The sequence below is a fragment of the Rhinolophus sinicus genome, linkage group LG11 (genome assembly GCF_036562045.2).
Source record: "Rhinolophus sinicus isolate RSC01 linkage group LG11, ASM3656204v1, whole genome shotgun sequence".
Taxonomy (NCBI): Eukaryota; Metazoa; Chordata; class Mammalia; order Chiroptera; family Rhinolophidae; genus Rhinolophus; species Rhinolophus sinicus.
This window is the reverse complement of record NC_133760.1, coordinates 40453068-40464320: the sequence shown is the minus strand read 5'-3', so window position 1 is coordinate 40464320 and position 11253 is coordinate 40453068. Positions and strand designations below refer to the sequence as shown.

The 11253-nt window shown below is 54.5% G+C and overlaps 1 protein-coding gene across 1 annotated transcript in view; it reads left to right on the top strand.

Moving 5' to 3' along the window:
- The window catches only part of CPNE2 (copine 2), a 44974-nt gene that overhangs the window by 1163 nt on the left and 32558 nt on the right, over positions 1–11253 (top strand). The gene's annotated exons all lie outside the window — the stretch shown is intronic.

The following is an 11253-nucleotide window of genomic DNA, read 5'->3' as shown; positions in this document are numbered from 1 at the left end:
GGCTCGTCTTGCTGCCTGTGACCCCCACCCCTGTTCTGTACTGGGGGGAGTGACAAGCGCAAGAGATCCGGGAGAATCATCTGAGTGGCCCTTTGTTTTGTCTGCACTTAGTTTTTCCTCACCTAGGGGTGTGGGCTGTTACCAAGGGGTGTGTGTGGCTTTTTCTGATCCTTGGGGCACCCACAGCTTCAGTAATTGGGGGGAGTAGCCTAGTTGTAACCTTGGGGTCCTGCAGCCTGTCTGTGGCCCGCCCCATAGGGAGCTTTGGGAGACCTTGGTCTGAACACCCAGCCAGCAGTGCCAGGCCCTGCCTTCCCCACTGAGACCCTGCCTCTGAGCTGTGGTCCTCATCTGTAAAATGGGTCTGTGCTCCTGGAGACTAGGAGCAAACAGAAAGGAGAGGTTTTATTGCAATCCCTCTGGCACCAAGCCTAGTGACCCAGTGAGTGCTGGCACTGCCCCAAGCAGGCAGGCGACATAGCTGGCCAGCATGGGAGGGGGTCACCCAGGCAAGTTTCTTCATGGAAAGAACCTGGAGCTAAGAATGTGGGCACGTGGGTTTTTCTGACCCTCTGCCACTTCCTGTCTGTGTGCCTGTCACCCCTTGGGCTTCGGGGTTTTTCCATCCATAAAATGAAGCAAAGTATGACACAATCCAGTTTACAGAGCTGCTGGGAGGCTGGAACCAGGGGACCGGGGGGACACGTGTTCTGCAAAGTGGGATGCACTTCATGAGCAGCAAGTAAGGTGTCTCTGGTGGTGTTTCAAGAGACCTCACTTCCAGAGACCATGAGAATGAAAAACTCAAGGACTTAAGAAGAGGGACAGGAGAGAACCGCAGTTTCTGTATCCGTAAAGTAGTGAGAACAATACTCTATACCTCTATAATCTTTTAGGGTACTTGTGTATTTCTTTAAAGGTACGTGGTTGTGAGAATTAAATTAGATGACAAAGGGTTCCTGTGCCAGCACTGTGACTGGTCCATGATAAGTGCTCAGTACCCACGACAAATCAGTGTCATTGTTCATGGGAAGATTATTACCCCTGATGTGGGTAACTGCATTCAGGATTCTGCTGGCATTTTTCTCAGGCCAGCCTGCTTTTCCCTCTCAGGCCTCCTCCTTGGAGAGATGAACCTCAGAATCCAAATGTTCGACTTCCGGGCTTTTCCAGGGGCAGGGTCCTGAGCAGAGAGGAGAACACCACGGGGAATGGTAGCTCAGTGGGTGTTCCCATTTCCCCTCCTACGGCTGGCCTCCCAGGGCTCTAAGGAGTGACAGAAAACACCAGTATTCTTTTAAGAATTCCCCCACCTTTGTCTGAGCAGGGAGAGTTGTTGCCAGGTAAGGCCCCCTACTGAGAAGCCCCCCCCCCCAGTCTGCCTGATAGGGGTCTCCCTCCGGCTCCCTTCCGTTCATCCTTACAGGGGCTGCTGAGTCAGGGGCAATCACTTCAGGAGTCCAGCCCCTCTGCTTTGTAGAATACGGCCTCAGAAAGGGGGTGGGATTCCCTCCCCTCCTGCCCAGCCCCCTGCAGGACATCGTGGGCTCCTTGAGAGCTGGGAGTCTCGGTCACTGGGATCTTGGCAGCTTGGTCAAGATCTTGGTCACTGGGAGCTGCAGCAGAAGACAACAATTTTATCCCACCTGCACTGTCCAAAAGGCAATACGGGATCCTGAGGGGAGGCTTCCTGAGGCCCCACCATTCCTGAGGACTAAGCAGGGGGTCCGAGGCGCTTTCTGGCTCCCAGCCCAATGTCCCCTCCCCTCACTGGGCCACCCAGCCTCTACTCCATCAAGTGCACTGTGCTGTTCGTTCCTGGAGCATGTTTGCACTAGGCCTGTCCATACTTCTTCCTCCAGGGTCTGAGATGACACGAGCCACTAATTCCTCACTCACTAGCAAATCCTCTTAATTTTTCTCGAGACATTATAGCTCTACAGCCATTTATTCCTTGACATGTCAGCTGATTATCTGTCCTCCCCAAAGAGTGTCATCTCCATGAGCCGGTGAGGACAGTGTCCCTCATGTTCACGACTCTTGCCCTGCACTTAGACAGGCGCTAGTAAATGTCAGGTCGATGACTGACTCGCTCCTCATTGTTGTCTCCTGTCAAATGGGTCTGTGAGGTTGGGTGATGGAGTCATGATCTTGCCTTTTGGGGTCTTTGGAGGGATCCCTGTCTCCCCATGCTGAGTGCTGGAGGGCCATTAGAGGGCAGTGGACTCGCTGATGGAGGAGGGCTAAGTGCTGACCCGGGGGACCAGGAAAAGTGTGTGGCTGGGAGAAGGTGGAATCACCTGGCACTGAAGGACTGGAGGCTGGGGGAGGCGGAGGTGGTGGCTGCCGCCCTGGGTGCGGCATTGCCTGTTGTCATCATGTGCCTACCCAGGGAATAGAGGTGTCCTGGGGAGAATCACCCATTCCCAGTGTGACCAAGTCTCTTAACTCCTCCGACCTCAGTTTCTGCATCTAGAAAATGGAGATCTTTAGACCAGGAGCTCTCCCCACTGCTTTCTTCAGGGGGTTCTTAAGGCAGCTCTGAAAGGGCATGTACACTGAAGAGGGCTGTGCACAGATGCTGTGATTCCTCTTCCACCTGTGGCTTTGGGACCCCGTCTTCCAGGAAGGCTTCCGTCATCTTGCAGCCATCACTCTGTCACTCAACAAATGTTAATTGAGCAGCTTCTCTGGGCCAGGCTGTGCTGACGCTGGGGGTACAACTGTGGAGCTCCAAGTGGAGTGGGGGGACAGAGAGAGCAAATGAGAAAAGAGGCAGGAAAACTTCAGAGAGTGGAAAATGCCATAAAGAGAATGAAGCGGGTCGAAGTGATTGTGATGGGGGGCAGTGCGGTGGGGGTCAGGGAGGATTCCCGAGGAGGAGGCAGAGACATTCAAGCTAAGACGTTCATTTACGGCATTGGTAGCTCCTTCGTGGCTGTGTCTCAGCCTGCCTAGTGCCCAGCGTGTGCTTAGCAGATATTTTTGAATGAGTGACGGAGGGAGGAAACAGCACATGCTAAGGCCCTCGGGTGGGAACATGATTAGCCTATTCCAGGACCCGATTCTCCCCAGGACTCAGCTCTGTCTCCTTTGGGGGCTCTTGTGTCTCATCAGGAACTGGGGGCATCTGGTCTGCCCACTGTCCCATTCCCATGACACAGGAGAAAGTGTGCTCAGCTTCCAGCAGATGATGCTGTCCAACTCCCCCCTCCTGTAGGGCCCCAACAATGTTTCTAAGTCACACCCCTGTGGCCCCCTGGGAGGGGAGCCATGTGCTGGGTAAGAGCACAGTAGATGTGGGAAGCCAAGCTGCCTGGTGTCAAACTCCGGCTTGCCATGGACAAGCTGAGTGAATACACTGTTGGGCAATGTATTCATTTCCCTGGGCTACTGTAACAAAATACCACAAGCCGGATGGTTTAAAACAATAGAAATGTAGTCTCTCACAGTCCTGGAGGCTGGAAGCCCAAATTCACGGTGTTGGCAGAGCCATGTGCCCTCTAAAGACTCTAGGGAAACGTGCTTCCTTGCCCCTTTGAGCTTTTGGCAGCTGTAGGCATCCCTCACCTTGTGGCAGCGACACTCCAATCCCTGCCTTCTCGTGGCTGTCTTTCTCTTCTGTGTCTTCATACGTCCTCTCATAAGGACCTCAGTCATGTGGGATGAAGGGCCCACCGACTCCAGGACGACCTCATCTTAATTAATTACATCTGCACTCACTCTGTTTCCAAACAGGATCACATTCTGAGGTACTGGGAGTTAGGACTTCAACATATCTTGGAGGTAGACACAATTCCACCTCTAACAAGCAGGTTACATAACATCTCTGTGCCTCAGTTCTCTGACCTGTAAAATGGGGGGATAGTGTAGGACCCATGTCCTGGGTTGCAGGGAGGCCCAGATGGAATGACCTGAACCTCAGGGTGGGCGGGGTACATAGGAAGCACTCTGGGTGCTGAGACCAGGAGCTGAAGAGCAGATGGTGCTGTCCTTGGTCAGAAGGACTTGCCAAAGAGGGCCTGAGTTCCTGGGTGTGGGCTTCTTGCCTGGGGTGCTGAGGCTTAAAGAGGCCCCTCCCCACTGTCTGGATGAGAGTGGCAGGTGGGTGCCTTTTCAGTGTGGCAGGGTATGGAGTGGGCAGCATCAAAGCCACCAAACTGCCGGAAGCAAAAGGCCGGGAGAGCCCCAAGTGCAGGGGGATGTGAGCAGAGGCTGCCCGGCCACTGTCAGAACCCACAAGGGGATTCAGGTACAAGGTGAGTCCAGATGGCTTTCAGGCCCTATCAGCCCAGAAATTCTGGGTGGGAGCTTGGGGCAGGGAGCCCAGAGCAGCCCAGGAAAGACTGAGGGACGTTTGTAGACTCCCCGAGGCTGGAAGGAACCCAAGCCCTTGACAGGTAGGGAAATGGGCAGAGAAAGGGAAAGGGACCTGCAGGAGTTCACACAGAGAGCTGGGAGCCCGTCTCCTCGTCCTCCCCATGGTAGTCCCCTGGGTGGGCGTGGGCACCACAGGGTATGGCCCTAGGGCTGTGCTTCAGTCCCCGAGGCTGAATGAAGCCAGGTTGGAACGCCTTTGGCCAGTGGTCACTGTCACCAAGCCTCCATCCTCCATTAACGTGGTCCACCTGATGAGCCTGGCCAGACCTATCCCAAGGTCCCCAAAGTACTTTCTGCCTCTCAGAGCACATCCCGGCCCATCCCCATCGTGCTTCCTGGGAGGCAGCGGGGCAAGGCATTACCAGCCCCTTTGCGGATGAAAGAGCTGAGGCTAGAAGGGAGGAGGCAGTGGCAGAAGCAGTACTGAATCCAGTGCCTGGTCTCCCTTGGGGGTAGGGTGGAGGCCACCTCTCAGCCTGTTGGGCAGATAGCCTGGGGACACCCCAGTCCAAACCCTTCTGAACAGGGCTGAGCTGAACCAGGTACCTGGGGGGACCTGAGGGAGCCACCTCCCTCAGGAGCAGAACTTAGTGACTAGGTGGGGGCTATAGAGAAGAGCCCCCCTCCGTAGTGGTCTGGTAGAAGCTCAGGGCATCAGGACCAACCCCTGCTGCAGCCTCCTCTCAGTGCTGTCTGCATCTATATTTATCCCCATAATGGTCTGGCTGCCTGTCGGGAGTGCAGTGTCTTCCGAGCACAGCAGCCAGTGCCTTAGCTAAGGTAGATAAGTGATGTGTGTTGAGATGCCGCCTCCCACCTTGACAAGAACACCAGCCTGTTCTCTGGGGGCTGTGTGGCGCCTGGCAAGAGCCAGTGCAGCAGTGGGTGTGCAAGGAGGGCCCCAGGGAGTATGAGCAGCTTGGGCTAGACCCCTCTGTGCCCCACAGAGAACCAGGGCTGTGGGGTGATGAGGCGATGAGGGCATGGCTGGGGTTCATGTGTGGCTGAAAGGTGGGACCAGATAACCATTAAAGCCTTTTAGCTCCAGAGATTCCAAGAACCCATGATTCCAAAATTCCAGAATCCCCAAATCCTAGACTTCTGTGAATCGGTCGTCCTGAGCTTCTACAGTTCCAAGATACCTCAGATCCTTTCCCTTCACCTTCTCACCCCTCCTCACTTTCCACAAACGTTTGTCGAGCTCCGGTTCTATGCCTCTCTGTGCTGGGAACAACAGATGTGAAAATAAGATTTGGTCCCATCTTTAGGCTCAACTAAAGGTGACATTTCCTAAGCCAGCAGTGATAGTATAGTGACAATGTAAATGCGTCCCCCTCAAGGGCCAGGAGCTCGGGAGGGGCTTTGTAGAGGAGTCCCAGAGTTGTTTTTAACATTTTATTGAAGTATAACATACAACATAGAGCGGACTTCCCACGTGTACAACTCAATGATTGTTCACAAACCAAAAGCATATGTTAGTAGCACCCAGGTAGAGAAACAGAAACGTGCCCCATGGCACGTCTTCTAGGAGCTGGAGTTTGCTGTGATGCTTAGTTTCATGTGTCAGCTTGGCTGGGTGATGGTGACCAGTCGTTTGGTTAAACACCAGTCTGATATAGCGTGTAGTGTTTGGATAAGATTAACATTTAAACAGCAGGCTTTTATTAAAGCAGATTATCCTCCATTATGTGGATGGGCCTCATCCAGTCAGTTGAAGGCCTTAAAAGCAAAGACGAGGGGCGGCTGGATGCCTCAGTTGGTTAGAGCGCGAGCTCTTAGCAGCAGGGCTGCTGTTTTGATTCCCACATGGGCCAGTGAGCTGCGCCCTCCACAACTAGATTGAAGACAACCAGCTGCTGCTGAGCTCCTGGAGGGTCAGCTGGATGGCACAGTTGGTTAGAGCCTGAGCTCTTGGCAACAAGGTTGCTGGTTCAATTCCCGCATGGGATGGTGGGCTGCGCCCCCTGCAACTAAGATTGAAAAGCGTGACTGGACTTGGAGCTGAGCTGCACCCTCTACAACTAGATTGAAGGACAACGACTTGGAGCTGATGGGCCCTGGAGGGGCGTGTTGTTCCCTAATATTCCCCAATAAAAATTTGAAAATTTTTTAAAAAAAGCAAAGACTAAAATTTCTCCAAGAAGGAATTTGACCCCCAAGATTGCAATACAGAAACCTTGCCTAGTTCTGGCTGCTTGACCTGCCATGCGGATTTCAGAATCAAACTGCAATATCAACTGTCACCCGAATTTCTAGCCTTCCCTCTTGCCCTATAGATTTCAAGCTTTCCAGACACCACAATCCCAGGAGCCAATTCCTTAAAAAAAAATCTCTCTGTAGAAGATAGATAGATAGATAGATAGATAGATAGATAGATAGATAGACAGACAGACAGACAGACAGACAGACAGATATCCAATTGGTTCTGTTTCTTCTGGAGAATCCTAATTAATACAGTTGCCATTTGCCTTCCTGGATCTTCTCATCTGGGAAATGGGGTGAAGGAGCCAACGTAGATCTGGGTACGTTCAAGACATGTTGCAACGCTGCAGTTTGAGTAAACGCAGCCATCAGCACCAGTAGGGACCTGGCTTCTTGTTAGCTGAGGGTTCCGGTTAACAGAGTGTTACCATCTAGGCCAGAGTTACAAACTCAGAGCTCTGTGGATTTGTGTGGACTTGAGCCCACCGCGGAACCACCAGGGGGCTTATTCAAACACAGGCTGGTAAGTGCCACTCTAGCGACTCTGAGTAGGCCTGGTGGGGGCTCAGGATGCTGCATTTCTAACAAGATCCCAGGAGAGGCTGGGGCCACCCATCTGGAAACCACACTTGGAGCGGTGAGAGCCTAGGGCTGAGCCTCTGCAGTCAGTGGTTAGACCCCACTGAGCAGGCGGGAGAGGACCCAGAGGCCCTGAGGGTCCCGGAGACCCCGCCCCAGAGTGTAGCACCTTAGATGGCATGTGGGTGAGCCACCTGAGCCCGTGATTCCCTCCCTGGCCCACCCTCTATCACCTTGGTCTCCTTTGGGATCCCTGTGCTGTCTGCCTGCAGAGAAGGGGAGTCTAGAGCCATATTTCTCCACCAGTTTTAACTCCTTGCCCCCTTTACTTAAACCATGAACTTCACACGTCTCCCAACGTTTTGATCTGCTCTCCTTGCCCCATCCATCAAGAATCGCTGATAATAGCACAGGCTACATAGCGTCTTTCTAGGCGCTTTGCCTCACGTAATCCTCACAATGCTGCCCCCCACCCCCCCACACCCCAAAGCACTCTTACGGTTCCCATGGTACAGAGGGGACCTTTGTCTGAGGTCACACAGCAGGTAAGCAGAGCAGGGGATTCAGACCCCTGCAGCCTGAGTCCAGAGTCTGCGCTCTTAACCGCAAGGCACCGACAGAGACTTGGGAAAGCAGTACTTCCTGCAGTTGCTGCTAAAAACAGAATGTTGTTTTCATTTTTCCAAATACTAAGTCGAACATGCTTTTTCAGATGGCACATGATGCCCCCAGTTCTGATAGGTCGTCCCACTTGTCCCAGTAGTCTCCACCAGTTGAGAATCTGTGGAGTGGGGGCCACCTTGACCCTGCCCTTCACCTTCCCGCCTCTCTCTTCTCTGTCTGAGTCTCCAGGGCCCCCCCCCAGCCATCTCCCCGGCCCCTCACTGTCTGTCTTCCTGTGCCTGCCTGTCCATGGCTCCCCATCACTGCCCACCTTTGAGGAGGGGGCCCTCCCAGCCGCCTCAGCACCTCTTCCCCACAGTAGGCCCTCTGACTGGGTGGGATGCACAGCCTGGTTCCTGGGTCCTGAGCCGTGGGGGCCAATGGTGGGCAGGAAAGTTGGAATCGGGTAGCTCTGGTTCTTGGCCCCAGCACCATCCTTCCCTGGCTTAGAAAAACCATTGCCCCTTCTGGGGCCTCAGTTTCCACCCTGTGAAGTGGGACATGAGCCCTTCGTGCTGGCCTTTTGGAGGAGTCATGAGGGTCCAGGGTTGGAGAAACAGCTTTGTGATTTCTCTGGGGCTGCAGACTAAAGAGCTTGCCTGGTGGGTTCCCACCCTCCCTTGTATTCAGCACTCACTATGTGCTAGGAACACAGTGGTGATCCCTGCCTCATGGAACTTGCATTCTAGGGGGGCAGACAGACAATACACTAAGTAAAAATGAATGAACATCGCAATGGTATGTGAAGGACACAGCATGGGGCTGAGAATGAGATTACGTTAACTGGAGTGACCATCGAAGGCCTCTGAGGAGATGACAGTAAGCTGACAACTAAACCTGTCGCGAAGAAAAGCATTTCTGGCAGAGGGAATAACAAGTGCAAAGGCCCCGAGGCAGGGCAGAGGTTAACATGTTAGGGGAAGAGACGGAGGCCAGTGTAACTGGAATGGAGGGAGCGAGGGAAAGGTGGCATGAGGTGCGATCAGGTCAGGTGGGGCTCTGTTGGCCTGGGGAGGATTTGGGGTTTTGTGTGACCTGGAAAGGGAAGCCGCTGGAAGATTTTTCATGGAGAGCTGTGGTACCATCTGATTTGCATGTTGAAAGATTCCCTCTGGCTCCAGGATGGAGAAGAGAGAGTTGGGCTGGTGTTGCTTCAGTGAGCTCTGTCATGGGCCCGAGCATAGCTAGCCACAAGGTAAGGGGAGCCTGGCCAGCGCAAGACTGGAAGTGGGAGGTGAGGACGATGCAGCTTAGAGTTGGAAGCAGCAGCAGCAGTGGGATATGGCGGGTGACGAAAAAAGAGAGGTCGAAGAGGATGGGTTCCTATGTTTCTGGTTAAAACCAGAATGTTCTAGACCTGTCCTTCTGCCTAAATAGAGAGATGTCTTATAAGCTGGGGCCAGTGGGCCCTGTGGAGGCTAAAGCCTCTGTGTCTCGCTGTTCATTTTAGGGCACTCAGTAATGTTTGTTGAATGAATGAATGGGAATCCTGAAGTCCCGCCTTCTCTTTGCCTCAGTTAACCCATCTGTAAAAGGGACTACTAATTTTGTATCCCTGCCTTCCAGCTCCTTCCCTGGGGGTCTGATTACCCCAGAAGGCCTGTGCCCATCTGGGCCAGGAGTCGGCACCATCTGAGAGAAGGCCCTGGCTCGCCATGCCCCCTCTCCATCCTGAAACCTCAAATTACCTGTGGGGCGGGTTCTGCACGAAGGAGCATTTTTTCATCTCTCCCTGCGCATGGCAGGCCCAACCCTCCCTTAATGACACCTTGCCCGCCTGCCCTCTTGCTGGAGTAGGAGGGGAGGGGGCCTGGCCCAGTCTGAGCTGTGGTTTCTTTTTCCATTGCATCAGGCCTCAGGGTCTGGCCCAGCTGTCCGCTGCTGGGCTGGTACAGAGGGGCTCACTCTGACCCAGGCTGCCCCATTTCCGGACATCATGTGCTCCCCATTTCGGGGATCCAGAGGCTTCCAGCTGGAGGGTGAGTTGGGGATGAAGGACCTGCCCCAGGCTGGGGAAGGAATACGCCTTCCCCGTCCACCCATCGATCACTCTGTCCGGGGCCTGCAAGCTGATCCAGGAGTTGCAGCGGGTTCTCAGGAGCCTAGCCCAGCCCGACCCTGCCCTGGGACTTGGGCCTCCTGGCCACACCCTCAGCCAGGCCCAAGCCGCTGAGGGGTAGGAGGACAGTGCAGTAACACAGGCCAGTAATGAGGGGGAGGGCCAGGGGCAGGGAGAAGTGGCCCCAGAGTGTTCGTATGCACGTGTGCCTTTGTGTATGTTAGTCTGGGGACATGTGTACATGTGTATATGTGACCAGACGTGTGTACGTGCGCAAAGAAGTGCATGAAGCTAAGTGTGTGGACCTGACCCCCCTCAGGATGGAAGCAGAGCTGAATGACTTGGCAGCAAGGGCCTGGTGGTCCAGGCGACATCTAGCATGTTAGGAAGGAGGCCTGTGAGGTGGCGAGAAGGTGGCTGAGCTGGAATCCACTCCATTGGTGGTGACAGGAGATGCAGGGTGACTCTGGAGGAACTGGTGATCTTGGGCGCCCTGGGGCCCTCTGAGCCTCAGGCTCCCTTGGACCTGGCCGACTCCTGAGCTGTTCCCACCTAGGTCCTAGTTCCCCACCGTGCAGAGCCGTCACCCTGACTGGCCAGAAGGTCGCCCATTGGTTGGGGGTCTGGAGAACCAGCTCACACCCACCTCTGCTGTTCCATGGCCGTGACATGTTGAGCAGGTGACTTCCACTCTCTAGGCCTCAGTTTCCTCATCTGTAAAAAGAGGGTTAATGTGCCCCCTCCCCAGCTCGGAGTGGTTGTAAGCATACACAGCTGTCCTCTCAGCCACGTGGACATCCCTGTCCCCCAGCCTCCCAGCTGGGTCAAGGATTTCGAGGGTCATTGCACCCCTCCCCCACTTGGCATGGCCACCCAGCTGTACTCAGCGAGAGTGAATGCAGTGCTCAAGCCCCTCCATGGAAACTAATTTTTACATGACAAGAATAAATCCTGCAGGCAAATTGCAGTGCTGTCCTGACGCTCTGGGCTCGTGTGATTATAATGAGGTTCTAGGGACAGACGGTAGAGGGAGGGGGCCAAGCACAGGCTTTGTCACTGTCCAGATCCCCTCCTTGCCAGACATGCCCAGAAGCTCTGTGTCTGGAGGGGAGAAGGGCCTCTGGCGCCAGCCCCACACTCAGGCCTCCTGCAGACTGGGGCCTGCGGCTGCCCCTGCCCCGAGAGAGGCTGGCACTGGCACGCAGGGAGTGGCTGGTGGCCTGGGTCAGAAGGTGGGGAGCAGGCCCAGCACTGCCTCTGTGGCTTGGTCCTTCCCATGTGGATGACAGCCACCTCCTCGCCAGCCTCCCTGCTGCCTCTGTTTAACCTGACAACCTCTTCTCCCCACAGGGGCCAGAGTGAGCTTTTGA